Raw genomic sequence first — 11,723 nt, 5'->3', positions numbered from 1 at the left:
CTGTCTCTGAAGGCTTGTGTCGGGGATCCTTCCTTGACTCTCCCTAGCTTCTTGTGGTTTGCAGGCACTCTTGGCTTGTAGTTATTAACACTTCAACCTTCACTGTCATATGGCCAGCTTCCCTGTGTGTGTCCATGTGTCATCTTATAAGGACACCAGTCGTGTTAGATTTGAGACCACCCTAGTGACCTCATCTTTGTTTAATTTAAATTCAATTAGCCAAGGTGTAGTACATCATTAGTTTCTGATATAATGTTCAATGATTCATTAGTTGAGTATATCACCCAGTGCTCATTATATCACGTGCCCTCTTTAATGCCCATCACCCAGTTACCCCATCCCCCCACCCACCTCCCTTTCCACAAGCTCAGTTTGTTTCCCCGGAGTCAAGAGTCTCATATGGTTTGTCTCCCTCTCTGATTTCTTCCCATTCAGTTCCCCCCCCACCCCTATTATCCTCTGCACTATTCCTTATGTTCCACATATGAGTGAAACCATATGATAATTTTGTTTCTCTGATTGACTTACTTCCCTAGTGACCTCATCTTAACTTGATTACATCTGCAAAGATTCTTCTGCATGTAAGGTCTCATTTTGAGGCATTGTGCATTAGGATTTCAATATAAGAATTTGGTGGGGGGAAGCCTTCAACCCATGACAGAAAGGGAGCAGAACCGAGAGTCAACAAAAAGAGATCAAAGGAGAAATGACCCAAAATGAATAGCCCAAGTTCATTCACACTTTATATATACCCACCTGCACTCCTGTGACAGTCCTTCCTTTGTCTCTTCACGTCACTTGCAGTCCCCACAATATCACAGTTAATCTAAGAGATAAGGTGCCAGACTTAGAACGAGAATATTTGGCTCTGCGGGACTCTGCTGCTGAGTGTGTGACTTTCTCAAGTTGCCCACCTGAGCACCTGATCATTGACCTTCAAATGAGTGTCCCTCAAACATGCAGCAGCTCATGGGTCACCTGAGCTTTGGTGAAGCATTCACACTGGGCAGGACTTTCATCAACACAGGAGACACCTACTCCCTAGACAGGTGCTGGGTCCAACATATATCTCTGAGCTCCCATCATGACATCTGCAACTCAACCTTACAGGAAAGCACAGGGAACGGGAACACCCATCCATAAATACTTAGGGAACAATCTGGAAGTGGCACACATCCCTCCTGGTCACATTCCATTGTCCACAACTCAGCTATCTGGTCACATTCAGAAGCCAGGAAGGCTGAGAAATGAGATTTCTAGCTGGGCCATGTTTTCAGCTAAAAATCAGTAGTTTATTATTAAAAGTAAAAGGGCAGAAAACTGCTAGTAGGAAACTGTTACCTACTTTATATGCATATGTTTTATATTGTGAACATTTTCTGTGCCACAATCTTTAAAAGTATTTTAATATTTACATAGTTTTCAACCACTATTATATGGTTGTATAATTTACATCATTATTTCCCTCTTGTTGGACATTTGTGTTAACTTTTTCACAGTATAAATAATGTTGCAAAAAGCAAACTCATCCTTGTGTAATTCTTTGATCATGCCCTTATGATAATCTTCTAAAAGGCTTGCTTGAGGCCCCAGGACCTAGGTAATTGTTACAGGGACCAAATTAGCCTGAACAACTGTTGATCTAAGTCATCTTTGAGAAAAGTGAATCTTCCATGTTCTTGGCATACTCTGCCCCTCCCCCGGGCCACCTTGCTTTGGCCAGCTCTCCTTCTAGGCTCAGAGCTGGTTATCAGCAGCAAGGTACTTGGGAGGTAATTTGTTTATAGCCAGATGTGCCATTGCTGGATATTTTCAGGGAGTTTGATTTGAAGGGCTTGCCTTGATATTGTGTGTCATGTGTCTCTAGGCCATTGGTATGTACTATTTTTACTCATCAACTGTATTTGTATACTGCTTTACAATTTGCAGATACTTAACCACACATGATCTCATTGGCTGGATCCAACAGTGATTATTCCGAAACACAAATCTGATACTAACATTTCCATAGCTTCAACCCTTTGAAGTCTCCGTGGCGCTCTCAGATTCAAGTCCAAATTCCTTAACGTGATTTATAAATCTCTAAGACTGCCATATCAATTAGCTTTTACTGAAGAAGAAAAAAAAAAAAAACACTCAAAATTTAGTTGAATAAAATAATAGCCATTTACTTAGCTCATGATTTTCTGAGTCAGCAATTTGGGCTGGGCTCAGCTGGGCAGTTCTTCTGATGAGCTTTGCTGGGCTCACTCATGCATCTGTGGTTAACAGCAGGTCAGCTAGGTAGCTCTGCTTCTGAAGATAGTTGACTCCAGGCCAGGGATGACCAAGAAGACACTGGGGGCAAGTGTCTCTCACCTTCCAGCAGGTTATCATGGACTTAAAAAATTGTCAGTGTCAGTCTCCAAGAGCAGCAAGAAACTTTCCTGTGCAAGCATTTTTCAAGCCTCTTTTTGTTCTTCCTCTTATATTTACTAATTTCTCATTGGCTGAAGCAAGTCCCATAGGTGATTCAGATTCAAGGGATGAAATGGGAAAATAGATGTCCCCTGTTGCTAAGAAGAAAAGAGGATGTGTCCATTTTCACCATCTCCCACAACTTCCTTTTCTAGTCTCATCTCTTTGTGTCCCTGTTTTCATCTTCACAGACTCTGTTCCAGCCCAACAGAACTGCTTACAGCTCCCCATCCTGCCTTCTTCTTTTACATTTCCAGGCTCTGGTTCAGGCTAATGCCTTGCCTACTATGCTCCTCCATTATTCCCCTGGCTGAGTCCAACTGGGTCCCATCCTAGATGTCCCTTCCTCCAGGAAGCCTTCTCTCCTCCCCAGACAGGGGTAGATATTCTTTTTTGGTGTTCTCTATGCTTCTTCTTCCAGCCCTTACCAGGTTCTGTTACAAATGTCTGTCTTCTTGTCCATTTCTCCCGCAAGACTATAAGGTACTTGACAGCATTTGTTAACTGTTACGTACTTGATACCTAGGGCCAGATAGTGGGAGCACGAAAGCCATTCACTGGTCTACTGACTAACTGCACGTGAATGAGTGAAAGAAAACAGGTGTAGGAAAGCCTTTTGCACATCTGTAAGCACCCAGCATCATGAGGATGGAATCTATGAGTTGGAGGGCACCTTGGTTCTCTTCTCGTCTATGTACAAACCCTTGGAACAACATGGTTAAAAATTGCTCCTCAGTCCATCAGGCACACCATAGAGATGAAAATGCCTCCCTTTCAGCAGAGCTCCTTCTATTGTTTAACTGCAGGCTCAAAACTCTCTCTTTCCAATTGAACCCAAAACTATTTCCTCGTGCCTCGCACCTGTTGTGTGAGACCTTCTGTCTGAAGCCTCAAAGGCAAAGATTAATCTCTTTGCCACACATCAGGCCTCTTCCTCTGAGATGGAGCAAGCGTTGCTCCTAGCATGTTCTTACAGCCCTCACCATCCTGCTGGCCCTCCTCGGGGCATGCCCAACATGTCTCTGCTTCTCTTGGAAAATGACATCCAGAGCTGAACAAGCTCTTCCCCTGGGATTGAGAGATGCATCTCTCTGTATACCAGTCATCAAGACCATGGCAGCAGCAGCGAAGTTTAGGAGTGCTGGGAATTGCAGCTCCCATAGAAACGGAACTCAGGCGCAAATCAAAATATTAGGATGACATTTCTAAAAAGCACGTTTCATCTGGCACTGGTACGAGGACAACCTGCGCCTTTTTTTTTTTTTTTAAACCTATTCTTACCATTTGTATCCAGGTCAAGGCCCCCAAAAGCTCAAATTTGCCAGATCTCAAATACATATTTCTGGTAGAAAACAGCAAGAGATATTGAGGTGGGTTTCATTACGAACAGATTGGAAGCTTTGGAATGAAGCAAACAGGGATCAGACAACTAGGTCCAAAATGCAGTAGGTGTGTACATTAGGGAAGGGACTTAAACCTCCCTAGGCTGTGTTTTTCCTCGTCACCTCCAGGTTACTGTTAGGAGCACATGTATATTTCGAGCTTGTCATGTGTCAAGCTGAGTGTATTAGGCTCATCTTGTAGAAGATGAAATGGAGACTGAGAATGTTCATCGAAAGGATGTAGAAAGTCATTTGCTAGGCATCCCAGAGCTAGTAAGGGGAAGTGCTGAGCCCTAAACCCAAGCTTCTCTAGCTCCAGATCCCATGCACCCAGCGAACACTCTAGCAGTCTTGGCACCTGCATCCCCACCTTGAGAGTCAGAGCAGCGGGGGATTCTTGTCACTAATGGTGATGGATGGGAGCTCCCCAGCTCAGCAGCCACAGGGCTCATGTGGTGGCCAGCGCAGCACTCAGTGGTACGGGCCTGGCAAACACTCCACTCAGTACAGCACTCCGTGAATCTCTGGGGTTTGGCAGCAGTGACCAGTCTCGTTGCTATACTGGCAGACTTTCCCAGAAATACATTAGAAAGCAGGAAAATTTTATGGGCACCTGGGTGGCTCAATCGGTTAAGCGACTGCTTTCGGCTCAGGTCATGATCCTGGAGTCCCGGGATCAAGTCCCGCATCGGGCTCCCTGCTCGGCAGGGAGTCTGCTTCTCCCTCTGACCCTCCCCCCCTCTCCTGCTCTCTCTCTCTCATTCTCTCTCTCAAATGAATAAATAAATAAAATCTTTAAAAAAAAAAGAAAGCAGGAAAATTTTTTAAAGATGGGGCAGGGCGGGGGAGAAAACCCACTCTGATGTGTTATTTCGCTAACGGCTTTAACTTTGTAATAAATAAAGACGGCAAATGGGAAGCAAACACATAAACTGAAAATAAGCTGCGTGAATCATGGCACGCAGTATGTACAGTATATAAATATTCATGTTAAATTACCTTTTACTCCGACTCCATGGTTCTCCTGTGTGCACTTAGGGCTGATTGGTTTCCGTAGGCCTTAGTTACCAACACAAATGTGTGTGACTTTTGTGAGAGCTTGAGGAGTAACTAAGGACTATTAGCACAGGCCTGAATAATGTCAGATCCCAGTGTTAGCCCCAGAAGCTCAAGCACCCTCTCTGCTTTTGGCAAGAGAACAGTAATCCATCTCCTGGTCTTTCCTAGTCAATGGAAACTGAGCTGAGGGAGAAAATCCTTAATCTTAGCAACAGCAGGATCTGGTATTTGAGCTGCAGAGCTTAAAGAAAAAAAAAAAGCCTCGTTGAAAAGTTCAAATCCAGGTAACCAGTTTCTGAAAGAGTCTTTTGTGTGAACTGGAGACAGGCTGCATGCGCAAAGAGGAGTGAGGGCCATGCAGGGTGGTGCCTGAGCTTTCCAGAATGCGGGTGTGGGGTTGGTTCCCTTCCTGTGGGGAGAAGCATGGCAGCCCCGTGAAGGGCTGGTACAGGCTGACACAGTGCTCCATGGGAAAGCCAACAGGGGGAGTGACTGTGCCCTGAGGTTCAGCGGGCTCAGAGGCCAACATTCCTTCCCTTGTTCTGCTCTGGCCTCCCAGTGACCTTGGGGTTGAACTACAGTCAAGTCCAATGGCCATGATAACACTTATCTCACTCCTCTGTGCTGCGTGGTGAGCCACTTGCCACCAAAGGGAAACTTCTAAATGAGAGCTGTTGGAATTTCCTTGCAAGGACACAGAGAGAGGTGTTGCAATCTTACTCCCCAAGCTATCCCAGCTCGTCCCTGCCTAGGAAATGGTAGTGTGTGGAATGCGTACTTTGTGTGCTTTTGTATTCATATCATGCTCGGTAAGTATCTGAATGGAAAAAGGATCCTACACAAATTCTGTTATACATAATGGCAGAATGACTTTAAAGTGTTAAACTTGGGGCACCTGGGTAGCTCAGTCTGTTAAGCAACTGACTCTTGACTCGATTTCGGCTCAGGTCAGGAGCTCAGGGTCCTGGGTTTGAGCCCTGCGTCCGGCTCTGCGCTCAGCACGGAATCTGCTTGTCCCTTTCCCTCTGCTCCTCCCCACCCTCGTGCTCTCTCTCTCTCAAATAAATAAATAAATAAAATCTTTAAAAAAAAAAATTAAGTGTTAAACCTAGCTTTCTCCAATGCCTCACGGGCGCAAATTCATTACATCAGCATTCCCTTCACATAAGGGTACATAGCCCATGAAGTTAAAACTTTCTAATAGCTTTGGGTGTTTGTTCCAGTTAATTCAACAAGCACTTCTGGGACACCTATGATGAGGCAGGGATTCTATCCAGAGCCAACACAGCTAGTGCAGAGAAGAACGGAGACCCCCAAGTCAGACCAGGTTCGGATTCTGGCTCTGCTACTTGGACCTTTGAGCCCTTTGGTAAAAATGCTGAAATTTTTGGTGCCTCAGTTTCTTCATCCATAAAGCGTTGGTAACAATGCCCTGGAGGGCGGATGTGAGGATTCAGTGAGAGAGCATGTCTGGAACTGAGGAGCCTGATGTGTGTTCGCTGGGATTACACCTCAGGTGCTACCCGCCTCGAGGACACAGCCTAGCAGGGAGCCTGTGGGCAGAACAGAGCATCCTGGTGTGTGAGGTCTTGAATGCGGTGTGAACACAGTTCTGGGGAAGGGTAGACACAGGGAAACTAGAGTGAAGAGCTGATGGTGTGGGGTGTGAGAAGGGCAGCCTTCCAGATGAAGGATTAGGAGCAAGTGGAAGGAGGTGGGGCTCTGAGAAGTTGTGTCAATCCACGGCACTTGAATGTAGGAGAATTGGGAAATATTTCTATTTTCTGTTGGTGTTAGAGAATCTTTGTGAACTATCTCTGGCTCCCTATTATTGGAGTATTTATGGCTGTTTAAAATGAAATAGAAAATTAAAAATTTAAAAATTAAAAATTAAATATAATATAATATAAAATGGATTTCGGGAGAGAGAGAGCCATGCATTGAGTGCCTACAGGTTCTTTGCATGCATGACTTCCTTTCATTTACTCCAAATAACCTCACAAGAAAAGTATTCCTACCCTACCTTAACAAATGGGGAAACTGAGGCTCAGAAAGGTGACACGGCTCGCCCAAGTTCACACCATTAGTAGGAGGGGGGAACTGGGGAACCAATCCCATCTTGATTAATGATAGGCAATAGGAAGACAGGCTCCCTTCCCCATGCAAAAGGACTCACCTATTTTCTCGATGTTTGTTAATCTGCGGAATACTCCTGAGGTAAGACACAAAATTTACAGAAATCTAGGCACCATGACTGGTTCATGCTCACATCAAAAGTTAAGGCAGAAGGACCATGTGGAAGATCCATTAATACCAAGATTGGGAATGGACCTATCCCTACGAGTCAGCCTCTCTGGTGATGAGATCTCATGTCATCTTTGTACCCTCTACATCCCGCACATACTGCCTCATGGCTAGGTGGAGTCCCCTTTTCCTGCCCCTCCAAATAACCCAAATAACCCTTATTCTTTTGAGAACCATTACTTTAGTGATCAGTAGCTTAAATCACATTTTCTTTATAATAGCACATTCACATGCAACCCGAAATGGCAAAGAAAAGATGATAAGAGTTGTAGGAGGTGGGCTGGGTTCAAAGAAGTAATTTGAACATTCCTCTGGACAGGAGAAACCACACTCAGTTTTCTTTTTCTACCAAAGGGAGCACAAACTCACTGTTACTTGAGCATGGGTGAGGACCACAAACTCATCGTTACTTGAGCATGGGTGAGGACCACATGTAAAATCCCTGTTACTCCAGTTAGGCCCTGCTTCATGCGCTTAACTCTGAAACATTGCCAACTCTTTCACATTTGATCTAGAAAACAGAAATACGAAGTGTCACGGTTAACATTCCTTAAATACTCAGTGCCGGGAACTGTGCCCTCAAGGTCAACAAGCCTTAGGTCATTGTGCTCTGTAATCAGCTCCACCACGCTGTGCAGTTTGTGCTGGGTATCTTCCATTTGCCCTCCACCAGCATCCCTCCCCGCTTCCACTTTGCTCTCTCTGCCCTGGGAGGCTTGTCTGTGCAGCTTATGACATCTGCTCTCTTGCCCCCTAGCTTCTCCTTGGGTTCGGCCAACAGGCAGCCTCAAGGGAGCAGGGTTTCAGAGAAAGGAAGGAAAGGAAGGTCAGGTTCGTTCCCTGTGAGGCCACTTCTGGTAGACTAAGGTCTTGGCTTTTCTCACAGAGGCCTTTGCTAAGCACCTCTTCCCCCTTCGAGTTCCTGTCACTTGTCTCTTCCCTCTTTCCTATGAACCTGAGTTACCTCACTACCTTGTGTGGCTTCCTAAACCACTTCCACACACTGAGAGCTTCCCTTTTTTGTAAATAAAACCTGCTTGAATGACCCTAACCCGAGTGCAGCCTCTATTTCCCGTCAGGATCCTGATATAGGTACTGTGATTATACCCATTTTACAGACAGGCCTCAGAACTAAGTAAAGCCACTTGTCCAAGGCCTCACAGCTATTCAGTGGCAGAACTGGATTTCAAAACCAGACCTGGCGAAGTCCAGAGCCCACATTCTCAACTGCTGCACTGGAACAGCAATAAATGGTTCTGGACAACGCAGGCAAACTGGGCATCCTAGGGACACGGCCTCATGTACCTCCTCATGGGAATGTGTGGAGGGCAGAATGACACGGTGCAGATGGTTTGCCCCCGTCAGCCTCTTACCCAAAAGACAGTGGACAAAAAACAGACATCCTCACTGGGCTTGCTGCCCCTGCATCCTGGACTCTATGATACTGGGGCAGAAGACACCTGCCAGTACAGAGAGGCTGGAAGGGGCCACCAGACACATTTAAATCCTGGCTGGGAATCATATTCCAGACCCCCATCAGCCTTTCTCTAATGGCCCTGGTTGAACCAAGAGAGGCTCCCACTGGGTCCAACAGATTAGAACAGGCTGTGGTTGATGCTTTATTCCAAAAGGAAAATCAGGGCTACATCTGACCCCCCAACATTGAATTCATTCACTAGGCCCTAGGAGAATTCATAGCCAGAACTAAAGACGTCACTTGCATCTGAGCAGGACTGACCTCAGCATGCTGGTTTCGGTCTTCCACCTCAGGAAGCTGCATAATCTTTATTTAATACTGCAACACTGAGCCTCCCTCTGCAGAGTGAGGAATTTGTCATCTCAGGCCTCAGATTAAGTGAAAAGAATTTTTTAGCTAAAATAGTTACGTATATACATTTCCATAAATCATTTTACCATAAATTAGGAAGAAGTCTACTTCCTCTGCCTAAAGCAAAAAAGATTTTAAGCGAGGATTCTCAACAGTACCTTCTTCCAAGCAGTTCTGTTACCTCTTGTGCCTATCTTGGGATTCACTGTACTGAATTACGTTGACAGATCATCTCCTGCACTGGAAAGTGAGGTCCTTATAGGCAGATCCTATACCTCCTTCATCTCTCCATCCCTGGCCCAACACATACAGCGGGCACTCAATACATACTACAAGAAAAACACATGTGGATGCCCTCAGAACACCCTGCAAGGGCTGCTGTTGGAGTGTGTTATGCAATTACATGTTGACTCATCAGCCTCATCCACAAAGGGAGACACCATCTTTTATTTAATTTTATACCTCCCATGTTTGGAATATCATGACTGCTCAAAATATATTTTGTTGGAAAAAAAAAGAGATGGAGGACACAGCAAGCAAGAAATAAAGCTTAATTGTCTTTGGCACCCTTGCATTGTGTGGAGGTACTTAGACAGCTCTTTGGATTGGTGTCAGAGGGTTATACCCACTGTATGCCCCAGTCATTCCACAGAAGGCTGCATTTCCATCATGGAGTTGCCTTATAGAGAGGACAATGGAAGAGAAGGGTCTGATAAGCAGGGTGCTAGTGGGGCTGGTCACAAGAGTAACAGCCTCTTCCTTATCCAAGTCAACTGCCAGTTATTCCTAAGATCTCAGGTCAAGTGCCCCTTCCTATAGGGAACTACCCCTGGCTCTCCAATAGCAGTCGTGTTGTTTTCCTTCGAAACTTCATTCTGTATGTAACGGTATATTCGTTGGTGTGATCTTTTTGGCGAGTGCCTGACTCTCCTGAAAGTCTCATCAGTTCCATCTGTTTTGTTCATTATTCTATTCCCAGGACCAAGCGTGAATCTTCCAATTAGGTGTTCAGTAAATCAGTGCTGAATGAATGAGTGAATAAACAAATTGTCACTCTATGCTCGACTCATATTGGACCACATCTTCTCATTCCTGGTCCAGTGTTCTTTCTCTTAATACCAGCCATTTTAAATATTGTCTTTTATATGTGTGTAGGAATTGAGGTTTTCCTATAAACCAGTCACTCTGACCTGTCCTCACATCTGTTTACCTGGGTGCTGTCCCTGCAGGTGGCCTATCCAACATCTTGGTTACCTCATAAAAGAAAGCCATAAACTCTAACCCAGTGTTTATTTGTTTCTAAACCAGTGATTTTTAAACATGCTTTTTGTAGAAGACCTCTTTTAAAATCTACATCCAACAGACTGTAGTATATCCAAACAGTGGAATATTATTCAGTGATAACAAGAAATGAGCTCTCAAGCCATGAAAAGACATGGAGGAAACTTAAGTGCATATTGCTAAGTAAAAGAAGCCAATCTGAAAAGCCTACATGTTGTACGATTACAAAGATATGACTGACATAGGGAAAACTATAGGGACAGTAAAAAGCTTAGTGGAATCCAGGAGTCCAGGGAGGGCTGAATAGATGGAGCACAGAGCATTTTTAGGACAGTGAAACTATTCTGACAGTATAATGTGCATACATGGCATTATGGGTTTGTCAAAACTCATAGAACGTACAAGGAGTGAACCCTAATTTAAACTATGGACTTTAATAATAATATATCAGTATTGGTTCATCACTTGTAACAATAAACTATGGACTTTAATAATAATATATCAGTATTAGTTCATCACTTGTAACAAATGTACCACACTAATGGAAGATGTTAATAAAAGAGAAAATGGGGTGAGGGATGGGTTGGAAAGGAAAAGGGATATTTGGGAACACTCTGTAATTTCTGCTCAATGTCCCTGTAAATCTAAAAGTGCTCTAAAAAGTCTACTAATTTTTTAAAATCTGGATCCTAGTTGGTCATTCAATGTATAAAATATAATAGATGGGTTCTAGCTGAAGTAGGAGTGCAGTCCTTCCCACTTTCTACCTACAAACTCATCTCAGGTCTCACTTCCCTCCTTGTGGGTCCCTGAGATATGACTATGGCTAAGCAATTACATGAAACCTTCCCTTGCTTTGCCTACCCCCCAGCTCCCATCCCCACCCCCAGCACCCCAAGTGTGCCCTAAAGAGTCTGACCTGACTCCTTGCTCTGTAGCCCATTGCTATTTTAGAAAGGCAGGTGGTCTCCTTGTGGCTTCTCGTGGACCTTAGCACAATTTACCTGATTGAAACGTTACTCTTCTCACTTTGGCTTTTCCATTGCATTGGCTGAGAAATCCCAGTTTGGGCCCAGGCATCTCCCACAAATGTCTATCCAGGACCCGTGGGAATGGGAGACCGTGGAGGAGTACAGACAGGAGGGAACATGGATTCTGAATGGGGTGTATGCGAAGCCAGACTGTTTTCATACTCCAAAGTCACAGCCGAGACTCCTCAGCAGTCCTACTTATAAACACACCACAATTGCTAACAAAGAATCCAACAGAGAACTCAACAACCCCTTGAGGCAAACCAGAACCTGTTAACTAAGAGTGGTGACACCACAATTACCGGCAAATGTTTGCTGAGAGGAAGGGGAGTCTGTGAAATGCCTCAGGGCACCGAAACCATTAGGAGCCAGTTCCACCAA

At 44.7% G+C, this 11,723-nt stretch overlaps 1 long non-coding RNA gene across 2 annotated transcripts in view; it reads right to left on the bottom strand.

Annotated features, from left to right (window-relative positions):
- Window positions 1-511: 511 nt before the first annotated feature.
- LOC118015210 overlaps window positions 512-11,723 on the bottom strand; it is a 30,145-nt gene continuing 18,933 nt past the window's right edge. Inside the window, exon 5 of one of the 2 annotated variants that reach the window (XR_004680571.1) lies at window positions 512-826. This is a non-coding gene — a long non-coding RNA (uncharacterized LOC118015210). Of the gene's footprint in view, window positions 827-7,557; window positions 7,714-11,723 lie in introns of those variants that run through there. The other variant, XR_004680572.1, reaches the window with a different exon arrangement.

Source organism: Mirounga leonina, unplaced genomic scaffold (assembly GCF_011800145.1).
Source record: "Mirounga leonina isolate KUSES-001 unplaced genomic scaffold, KU_Mleo_1.0 Mir_165, whole genome shotgun sequence".
NCBI lineage: Eukaryota > Metazoa > Chordata > Mammalia > Carnivora > Phocidae > Mirounga > Mirounga leonina.
This window is presented reverse-complemented; position numbering and strand designations above follow the sequence as displayed.